This window comes from Amblyomma mixtum, chromosome 7, assembly GCF_055824585.1.
Source record: "Amblyomma mixtum isolate Tamu chromosome 7, ASM5582458v1, whole genome shotgun sequence".
NCBI lineage: Eukaryota > Metazoa > Arthropoda > Arachnida > Ixodida > Ixodidae > Amblyomma > Amblyomma mixtum.
Window position 1 is genome coordinate 74,170,355 of NC_143018.1, and position 11,683 is coordinate 74,182,037.

At 46.1% G+C, this 11,683-nt stretch overlaps 1 long non-coding RNA gene across 1 annotated transcript; it reads left to right on the forward strand.

The window, feature by feature from the left end:
* The first annotated feature begins 440 nt into the window (after positions 1-440).
* On the forward strand, positions 441-7,963 carry LOC149336523 (uncharacterized). Its single transcript, XR_016284291.1, has 3 exons — positions 441-875; positions 2,136-2,243; positions 7,837-7,963. It is a non-coding gene; the product is annotated as an uncharacterized LOC149336523 (long non-coding RNA).
* Positions 7,964-11,683: the final 3,720 nt, after the last annotated feature.

Below are 11,683 nucleotides of genomic sequence, written 5' to 3' on the forward strand. Positions count from 1 at the left end.
ATCAAACGACGGCACCGCACTGCTGACCTCATTATCGTTGTCGACCAGACAACCATAACACATATGCCCCGACGGATCGCTTAATTGGGAGCTGCTACTACTCTTGGATGAGAGCGCGCCCACCGGCAGCACACACCGGTAATCCTTCTTCTTTTGCGATTCCAGCACAGTAACAGCGGCGCACAAGACCGCCCAGCAGCAGCACCAGAAAACAAGCGAAGCTCACGGCGGTGATCTCAGAAACCATGCAGCATGTCGGATAGGCTTTGGATTTGACGCGCTAGACCATGCCCACTCACGCACGCACGCACGCACGCATGTACCGACACGCATATTCATGCGTCCACGCGTCACAAATTTCTCAAGTTTTTAATGCTAATATGTGCACAAGAACTTAATTATTTTTGTAACGAAAGTTTCATTTAGTTTTAATCCTTTGCTATCGCACTGCCCAAAAGCATAGAGCCCGAAAGAGACGACCTGGAGGAATGCCTGGAGGCGATGCCTTTCTAAACGGGCCGAAGGAAGCCGGAACTGGCCGAAGCGCTAGCCAACGAACGCAGCGTCTGGGAAGGGACAGCATGGCGGACAGCGTTGCTACCTTTGTCGTGGTCGGTCGTGGTCCTCCTTTGTGGTGCCGAGGGCGTGAACCATCGCTGGCGTGAGCATTTGTCACTCTTCCGATATGTGATGTGCCTACAGCAGTGAAATTCGCTAAACCTGTGTTTATAGCGTGCGTCAGCGGGCTCGACGGATAGCGCGTCGTCCTTTGCGCGCCTTCACTGGAAACGCTATGCTGACGGCGGGGCTCATTTCCTCCATGGCGGAGCAGCTGGTGGGAGACCACTACCCGGGTGACATCTCGCATCTTGGGGGTAAGTTAATTTTCTTCGAACCTGTTCATTATTTCAAAGCCTTTGCGCACAACTGGCCACGTCAACACAGCTAGTACAGAGACGCGAAGACGCAGTGCCTATCGCGGCAGCACGCAGCGCTGAAAGGTTGTTTGCTGGCGGCACACGGGCATGAATGCGCGTGTAGTGTCAGTGGTCACACGGTCATGGTCAGTATGCCATGCAAATATGCACAGCTGATCCGATCGCGGGGTGCACGATATCGGCGCCGTACTGCCGCCGTACTGCCATTCATCTCTCGCCGAGAATGGAATATGTGCCCGCGAATAGATCTTCGGCCCGGGCTTTGCATTCTCGCCGCATGTTACGCTGTAATTGAAGTAACAGCGCTCGAGCAGTATAACTACGTAGACTGCGATTCAGCTGTATGCCTTAGGATTGAGCTTCCTCCTCTTTCACTTGTATTTCACTTGTACTTTTATAAATTGTGTATTTAAGGTACGTAGCTCCGTATGATCCAGCTGCGTTCGTACTTATAGCCGAGCCAGTGTAGTCGAGCCTTGAATAGCAGAACGGTGAGATAAAAACAAATTGCTCTGAAGTTTTTCGCCTCTATTTTGGCATTCGCTTTTTCATACTTTGGCTCGGAGCTGAAATGGTACAAACAACTGCAAAATGCACACAAGTGCCCTAGCTCCATTTGGCCTAAATCCCGAAGTTGCAGTGAAATTTAAGGGTAATTGAGCCTTTAATATGTACGAAGAATAAACTTAATTGTTTCATGATTATAACCAATGGCGCAAATAAATCTGACTTTGACTTAAATATGCTGAGGTACCTCTCCAATACCTTATTTGATGTTAAAGGAAAAAGTGTGGTTTTTCTGCAATTGGCACTATTAATTCATCATACCTGTGAGAATGTGAAATCAGTGCTAATCATGCCAGATTTCAAATTGAGGGACGCATGCAGAATTTGAAGCAAACCAGCCTTCTACTGAAAATATCGTTCTGCTGTGGTCTGTTCTTTTGAATGGTGGCATGTATTGTAGAAACGATGCTGGATATCGATATGCAAGTGATGTCTCGTCTGAGGCTAGCTTGTGAATGACTGCCGTGGTTATGAATTTCTTGTTGCCTGGCCCACTTCGAAATGTGGTTAAACAGTCGTGTTCCATTCTGCGACCGGCTCCTTTTTGTGCCTTGCATTTTGCCTTACATGCTTGATTCTAGTCCATTTTTTGCACTGTGCTGCTGTTAAATGTGTCTTTTTACCTTGCAGCAAGCTCCACATAGCTTTACCAGCAATGCCTCTTCCAAGCTCTCCAGTATAGCTGTGCCAGCCTTTCACTTGGTGCTAGGATGCCCAGCAAGCAAGCAGGCTTTTGAGGTAAGCACTGAAGACATCTTCCGACACAAGTAGCTTTTATTTTCCTAGTCCACTGCTACTTGTGTGACCCCTCGTTATGTTGATTTTTGCAAGTTAGGTTGCCTATTAAGGGCTCTCTTTTGTTTTTCACCTGCTGCTGTGGCCTACTGCATTGGTGTTCGGCTACTGAGCCCAAAGACGCGGGATTGAATTGTGGTGGCTTCGTTTCGACAAGGCGAAATGCATATTTGCTCGTGTGTTATGCAATGTCAGTGCATGTTAAAGAATCTTTGGTGGTCGAAATTTATGCACAGCCCTCCTCTATGAATGGAGCTATTGTTCAACTTTGAGGCATTAAAAGGACACTGATGGCAAGCTGAAGTTGACCTGTGATGATGAAGTTCCGCATCCTAACCACAAAGACGACACTTTTTCTGAAAGTGGAGCTTTATAAGCCAGAGAAAGCAAAACATACAATTGTCATCAGCACCGGCTGATATCGGAAATAAATTGCGATGCGCTGACTCCGTTTTTTTTGGCGCAGATTCCAGAGGCTAGGCTGAACTGCCATTCACCTCAGAACGGTTATCATGGAGTCCTTTGTGTAGACTTCATGAGTTCAAATCGAGTGTCGGGAAAATTTTTAAATGTAATTTTTGCGCCAATCATTGTGTTGATGGCCTTTGCGCTGCTGTTAAAACCCGGGATAGCAGTATGGTATCCCATAAAACTAGGTTCAGGACTTGCAGGAAGTGGTTTATCACATTCCGCTAGCTTGTGCAAGAAACTACTTCAGGGATATGTGCAGGTGTCTTTAATGTGTTCCTGAGTGAGCACTAACTCGTTAGGGGGAAGGCAGCTTCTAATCTGGCACTACAGTGCCAATGCCGTGAGTGTAAATCATAAGATGACCCATCAGTGTGTACGCCTGATTTCTGTGACACTTCAGTGGTGTATAGAAGTGGTAAACAAATCTGTAAGGTATTTGATGCATATCTCCAAGGCAATGGCTGTATGAGTAGCGAAGCCATTAGTCAATCTTCAACGGAAAGAATTTTCTCTTTTAGATGACGTGCTTGTATATCAGTGACAGTTATTTGTTGTCCTGCCTTTCGCTGGTGTGGGTCATGTGTGGCGCATCTTCATGCGAGCCTTCTTTTCCTTCACAAAAAATTCAATTGATAGTCCAACCTGTTTTCTTCTCTTTTCCTGTGTTGCATCTTTTGGCTGGTTTTAAATCTGTAACTGAGCTCAGACCGTGATAACTACAGCCGGAAAACAGGGCTACTGAATGTGAGCTTGGCATACATGCGTACTGTATGTGTGAAAGCGCAGTTTACAATATTCAGAAATGCTTGATAGCCTTACAAGAATCTAAAATTTTGTTGGTATTCCTATTTGTTCTCTGTTCAAGTGTCGAGAGTTTTTCCGCTTCATCGTGTGATTAGAGCCACTTTGGTACTTAAGCTGAAATCTTTTCTTTAGCCTGCATGTTTCTCACTTTTGGGACAGAAATGTGGAGGCAGAGTTCAGCTTAAAAGAGTATAGACACCTAATCTTGGTGGCATGTTTTCTTCTCTATAATGCTGCGGAAGACACTACTATGCATGAATCACCATCTGGTATTCGCGTGAGACCGCTGAATAATTTATAATCAACTTTTTCTGCCATCCTGTTTCGGTGAACAATTTGACTATGGCTATGACATCAAAGAGAGGTTATAGGTCACGTGAGGCGTGGTAAAACTGCACTTATAATCGCTGCTTCATCATTTTAATTCGCTAGAGCGCTGACACCAGCATTCCTTAAGAGCCAGAAGTACCAACTGTATTGCAGTTTTTCATGCCTCACGTGACCAATAACCTCGCTTTGACGTCACAGCCATCATTCAGCTGTCGAAACCGAAACAAATACAGCAGGAGAAAGAAATTTGATTATAAATTATTTAGCGGTCATAGGAGGATGCCATGTGGTAATTCATGTATAATACTTTATGCCTTATTACAAAGAAAAAAACACGTGCCAAACAATAAGGACAGCAAAGTGTGCTATGGAAAGAAAAATGATAAGTCTAACATTACGAGACCAAAAGGGGGCGGAGTGGGTGAGGGAACAAACGCGGGTTAATGACATGCTACTTGAAATTAAGAGGAAGAAATGGGCCTGGGCGGGGCTTGTAATGGGAAGACAACATAACCGCTGGTCCTTAAGGGTAATGGAGTGGATTCCAAAAGAATGCAAGCATAGCAGGGGGCGGCAGAAACTTAGATGGGCGGATGAGGTTAAGAAGTGTACGGGGATATGGTGGCCACACCTAGCAAAGGACAGGGTTAATGTGGAGACATGGGTGAGTCCTTTGCCCTGCAGTGGGCCTAGTCAGGCTGATGATGATGGTATGTGTCGCACCTGCTGCTTCGTGCTATCAGCTGGCCCATGCTTGGCCGACCAGACTAGCCAAATTTATGATGTGGGTTTTCTATTGCACCTGCATTTGTGTACACAGAGGACTTGAATGGTAGCAGGCGATCCTGTGCATGTGTTCACGCCACAGCACACATGACCCACACTGAAAGCTTCTCTGCCTTTAGTAAGACAGCTGCATCAGTCTGGGGCATAACGTATCCCAGTGCTAGAGTATGAGTAAATTGCTCTCGAATCTTAATCTGGTATCAGGTAGCATAGCGCAAAAGAAGGCTAGCGCGGCTGCCTAATATTCTCTTGGGCAGCTGTGTTGGATTTTCAGTGCCTGTTAGTGTAATCTGTGAAAGTTCACTGTAAACCATTCGTTTCGATGTAAATTAGGAAGTCCTTAGAGCCCTGTACTTTTTAATGATAACAAGGTAATGCAGTAATTCAATTGTACCTGTTCTCTTTCAACACAGTAAAGTGCTGCTGGGTCGAGTTCACAGTTTTACTTTGTAGGTGTGCTCAGGCTGTCATCATCATCATCAGCAGCAGCAGCAGCCTGACTACACGCACTGCAGGGCAAAACCTCTCCCATGTCTCTCCAATTAACCCTGTCCTCTGCCAATTGTGGCCACCGTATCCCCGCAAACTTCTTAATCTCATCTGCCCACCTAATTTTCTGCCGCCCCCTGCTACATTTACCTTCTCATGGAATCCACTCTGTTACCCTCAAGGACCAGCGGTTGTCTTGCCTTCGCCTTACATTCCCTGCCCGAGCCCATTTCTTCCTTTTGATTTCAAATAGGATTTCATTAACCCGCGTTTTTTCCCTCACCCACTCCGCCCGCTTCCGATCTCTTAACGTTAGACCTATCATTTTTCTTTCCATAGCTCGCTGCGTTGTCCTTGAATTAAGCTGAACCCTCATTGTTAGCCTCCACATTTCTGCCCCATAGGTGAGTACCAGTAAGATACAGCTGTGTTAGACTTTTCTCTTGGGGGATATTGGCAACTGGCTTTCACGATCTGAGAGAACCTGCCATATGCGCTCCACCCCGTTCTTATTCTTCTAGTTATTTCCCTCTCATGATCCGGATCAGCGGTCACTACCTGCACTAAGTATACATATCCTCTTACTACTTCTAGCACCTCGCTACCAATTGTGAACTGCTGTTCCCTTGCTAGGCTGTTGAGCATTACTTTGGTTTTCTGCGTGTTCATTTCTAGCCCCACAATTCTGCTCTGCCTGTCTAACTCATTCATCATGCTTTGCAGTTCATATCCTGAGTGGCTTAGCCAGGCAATGCCATCAGGGAATCTCAAATTACTTAGGTATTCTCCAGTAACTCTTCTCCCCAACTGTTCCCATTTTAGGCCCCGGAATACCTCCTGTAAACAGGCAGTGAATAGCATTGGTGAAATCGTGTCTCCCTGCCTGACACCTTGCCTTATTGGAATTTTATTGCTGACCTTATGGAGAACTATGGTAGCTGTGCAGTCGTTATAAATATCTTCCAATATTTTCACATAACACTCTTCTACACCCTGATTCCACAATGCCTGCATGACAGCTGTGGTTCCACCGAGTCAATTGCTGTCTGGTAGTCAATGAAGGCTATATATTGGGGTTGGTTGTATTCTGCCCATTTCTCTATCACCTGATTGATTGCATGAATGTGGTCTCTCGTTGAGTATCCTTTATGAAAGCCTGCCTGATCATTTGATTGATTGAATTCGAAGGTTGTCCTGAGTCTATTAGTGATTACCTTAGTAAATACCTTGTAGACAATGGATAGTAAGCTGATCGGTCTGTAAATCTTCAAGTCCTTGACATCTTCTTTCTTATGAATTAAAATAATGTTCGCATTCTTTCAAGCTCCTGATACGCTCGTGGTCACGAGGCAAGCGTATGCAGGGTGGCTAGTTTCTCTAGCATAATCTCTCCTCCATCCTTCAACAAATCTGCTGTTACCTGATCCTCACCAGCTGCTTTACCCCTTTGCATTGCTCCTGAGGCTTTCTTTACTTCCTCCCTCGTTACTGGCTGGTGTCCCATTGCTGTGCTCTACTGCCTCTCTCTGTAACCTTCTGATTACATTCACTACTGTAGAGATTTGTGTAGAACTCTTCGGCTACTTTAACTATCTTATCCATATTGCTTATGACATTGCCCTCTTTGTCTTTCAGCGCATACATCTGGTTTTTACCAGTGATTAGTTTTCTCTTCACTGATTTTAGGCTACCTCCATGCTTTAGAGCATGCTAGGTTTTCTCCATGTTAAACTTTCTTATGTTGGCTACCTTGCACTTATAATTAACTTCGATAGCTCTCCTAGTCCTATTCTATCTCTGAAGTTAGACGTCCTGATGCTTTGGCGTTTCTTCATCAGATCTTTCGTCTCCTGAGATAGCTTGCAGGTATCCTCTCGAATGATCTGACCACATACTTCTGCAGCATGCTGCAATGAATTTAAATATGTATTTAAAGATAACAGTTAAGGTGGGAGATTGAGCTTTGAGATTTGCACTTCAACTCGGGAGTTATGCCGCTGCTACACAGAATACTTGATCGCCGTAGAGATATTTCATCATCTCGCACCAAACTGCTGTGGAGCCACTGTCACAGTTGATAATTTTGCTGGGAAGCTGTTGTAGCACTCACGCAGTTTTGAAAAGGTGGTATTCATTGTTTTTGTGCTATTGGCAACAGTGATAATACTCTTGCTGCAGTGTTTTGTGGCCAGCCTTCTTTTTTTTCAGTGAAATAAGTTGTACATTTCATGTTGAGTATTCTTTCAGCGATTAAATTGCTTTGATTTTATTCCTTAGTGTAAGTTGCGAGTGCTCCATGTCTGAGTGCAAATTTCTACCACTGAAAAGCCTTCAAAATCTTGATAGATGTCCACACTGTTCTAGGGACTCTGTGGCTATTGGAAATGCCCATTTAGCTGCATTCAAGTGCCACTGAGTTGATGGCCATTTGAAAGCCTTCAAAATGCCTGTGTGACACGGTTATTAGATTTTGTGCAGGTTTGATGCTGAGCAGCCTGCGTGCTTGAGTCGGGTTTTCCAATGTCTGTATTTCAAACCTGATACTTTTCGAAATCATCATTAGTTCATTAATGGAAGAACTACTTGTGCCCTTTTCTGGAATTTCGAGAAAACAAATTAACTGAATTTTTTTGCATATACTGCTACCTTTTTGCAGGTGCTGCATAGTGAGAACCTGGATCAAGACGCCAACCTGCTGGACTTGGAGAAGCTGAAGAAATTGTTTAGCCACTGTGTGGCACCCGTCATGAGGGATGTGGCATTAATAAAGCCAGTTAAGGTGACCTTATCTATGTCCTTTTGCAAGCATGCTACACACATGAGAGTCATCCCATGAAGCACCATTGCTGCAAAGCTTGTTATCTCACAACATGCATGCTGAATGAGGCAGTGACAGACAGGTGAGGAGGCCTTTAGGTAGGGCATTGGCGTAACGTGTTGAGCAGTGATGTAGGAGCCTTGCAGCCATGCAAGGTATTATCGGTATCATGATGGTAACTCCATTTGACACTGTCTAGTGCTCTGTGAGCCAGACAAGGCTCTTGAACATTCTGGGACTCACCCTTGGCTCTCGGACATTCTGGAAGCCCCACCCGGCTTGCGCATATCACGCGAGGATGTCTCCTGCTGTACGAGCCTTACGCGGCTTGCGCACTTTATGTGACAGATGTGTCGCATTTGCGAGCTTGCTCGGCTTGCGCAAATTGTGTGAAATATGTCTCGCGTTCTGCGACCTCGCTCAATCGTCACAATGTGCGTGGCAATAAACACGCAAAGATAGGCACGCAGAATCCACGTTCAGTATTTTCAATAGGGTTTCGGCAGCGAATCCTGCACTTCGCTGTGCATCCCTCACGGCGGCAGCGCTGCGCGTTTGGCGTGCTGACATGCTCCGGCCAGTGATTGTACCCATCGTACCTGATGGTTGCGGTGGGTAGCAAATGCGGGCTAGCCTTCTTCGCAACAGGCTCTGGGCACTCACTGCTTGGCCGACCGCGCTTTTTCGGGGTTGTTCTGCTGCATACGATGAGGCTGTTAGCAATGTCTCTGGAATGCCATCATATCCAAGGTACTTTTCTGTGGAAGCTTCTCGGCACTCGCATCTCGTAGATATTCTATCCAGCTGTTGCACAACGCAAAAGACAGAAAGTGAGAAATAACCCTCACTGGCCACTTTCTGGTTCTTGCCGTAAGCGGGTACAGTGACATCACAAAGTCAAGTTTATCGACACCTCCCATGTATGCGTTGTACTGCACAATAACGTCTGGGCAGTCAATTTCAATATGTTGCTTTGTTGCCTCGCTCCATCGCTTTACTTTTCCCACATTCCCAATTCCAATTTGTGTGGATGCCATATTGACGACTCCATTATCCTGCCATCTCACAATGGCAATGTCTCCATTCGCGGAAACCTTCTGATCCATGCTTCCCCGTCCTTCTTTCTTCATTTCTTTGTCACTTTTTAAGGGACACTTGAGCAGTCGGTTGGCTCGGATCGTCCCGCTGGCGAGAATGCCAATTTGCTTCAGCTCCAGGAATAATGGAACTGAGGTGAAGTAGTTGTCCATGAAGCACTTCAGGTTATTTTCCTTAGGCATTGCTTCCACAAGACGCATGACAACCGATCCGCCAAGTCCGAGGTGTGAATGCTGTGCACTGACCCCTGTTCCCTTCCCTTGGTATAGCTCGAGGTCATGTGCTAAGCCATCGGCGCTGCAGCGGACAAACACTTTCACCCCCTCTGGGTTTGGCTTTCCTTTAACAAACTGTTTGGCGGGGACACGGCCAGTGAATGGAACCATCTGCTCATCTATACTGTTGTGCTCCAAGGGTTCTAGCTGCAAGCACCGTGACCTCACTGCCTCTATGATAGGGCGCACTTTCCAGAACTTGTCCTGGCTGTTTGGGTCCCGTGGAGCGTTCGAGTCCGTGATGTGAAGCGCGGCTCTAATCCTAAAAAATCGCTTTGCTGTCATGGATTCAGCTATGGCAGGAATTCTTGTAGAGGCTTGCCAGTACATTCGAATTCTTGGGAATTTTAGAACTCCCATGAGTATTAGGATTCCAAAAAAAATTTTGATTTCTTCCTCAGAAGTCCCAAGCACATTCCCGTCTTTCTGCAGGACGTACATGTTAGTGAATGTGGCTAGATCGCGAAAAAGCATGGGTGAGAAATACCGGCTGAAGTATTCCAATGGGTCCTCAGGGATCGATCCACCTTGAAGCTGGTAGGTGCAGTTAGTGTTCCCAGGTTGAAGAGGTTGTGCAACCCAGTTCAAGGTCTTCATCTTCTTCGATGGCACATCTGGCACTTGCTTGTCCTGCGTGCTTGATGTTCCAGGCAATAACAATGCACTCTGGGCAGTGCCATTTGTAGTAGGAGTCTGAGGAAAAAACACAACATACGCCACATTATTTTCTAACTAAACATATAAAACAGACAAAATTACCGTAGTTTGTGTGTCCTGCTCGGTGTACTCGTCATCAGAAAGATCTGCGTCAGAAATATCACCGTCTTGAATTCTTCTAAATATATTTTCGGCTGTGTCATCATCCAGGCGCCTTCTTTCAGTAGCATGCTTGGATATACCTGGAAAAATGAGAGGTTTTCTTCATTTCAGCGCGTGAGCGACGCCGTGAACTCTGGAAAAAGCGTGTGTTAGGAAAGGCGGATTTGAGGCGCCGTGTCCACAAATGTGGACGCTAACTTCTGGAACTGCATGCAGGGCTGAATTTCTTCACAAGAAGGATGAATGCAGCTGTTTCGCATTCACAGGACCTTACATTGATACGTAAATGCCAATATTTCGGTGAGTTTGTATTTGGAATAATGAAAAACGGAAGAAAACAAGAAGTACTTACTCTTCGCTCTGTAGAAGGTAGACGCGTCCATACTTTCCCGCGCTTTTTCGACAGCATTTTGTTGACATCCCGTGGGATGGCGCCACTTGTCCGTTAAAGTGGCTCAAGGGGCGTGTCTTAGTACATTTAAAAAAGCGCTTTTGGTTGTATTTTTACACACCAGCGCGCGCGAAGTTCGCGTCCACAATCGTGGACACGGCGCCCGAAGGGGTTATGGAAACCGGTGGCAGCCCGGCATCCTCCTCACCAGATTCTTCAAAGTCGGGGAGTGATCGTACTTCGCGAACAATGGCTTTGGCACTGTAACGCTTTGCAGTGTCGGCGTCATGATTCACATGTCTCGAAGTCAACCCAGGCGAATTCATGTCCAGCCATCTGTGCATCACCAACGCGTTGTTACCATTCAACATATGTTGAATCACGCGCAACTTTCGCCGCGTCTTCTGCCGCTTCTTGGCCTATGAACTGTGTTTCAGGGAATCAATTTCCTATGAACGCCGCCTAATTCATTTCCATGGCGGTGAACAAAGATATCTGAAACGGAGCACGGCCACCTTCAGCATCGTCTGGTATGAGCACGCGCTGTATACAGAGCCGATGATGAAACATACTTAGGCCGTGAAGGACTGGATGTACGGTGGCTGAATCCTGCAATTTTTATTCGGTGGCGATGAGACCATTGGTACCATAATCTTTGAAGGAAACACGTGGTGCGTAGCAAATCTCTCAAGAACAAGCAAAGCCTCCCATATTTTTCGCCACGTCACGGATGATTTCAGAAGCCACTCGACAAGATAATCGCGTATCGCCCTTATGAAACGCGTTTCTTGTTGCACACTCCAGGAATAACAACATAAAGACAGGCATTATGCATGCAGGACTTCTAATTCGGCTCGATGCGTACGAAAGCGCACGCCCCAGAATATCAGTTGGCTAGTCTTGCCGATGAGAATGGAGAGCCGCCAGTTCGTAGCCGGTATTGCTCGTTAACGGAAAAGTTTGCGGCACCTTCCAACCAGCGCAGGTGTCGCTTTTCAAGGAATTTGTTTTTGACTGCTCGATTGGGTAAAACTGTCTCTTCGCCGTCAACTTGTCGCTTTTTCTGCTGCATTATGTTGGAACGCAGTCGTTCAGAGGGCGG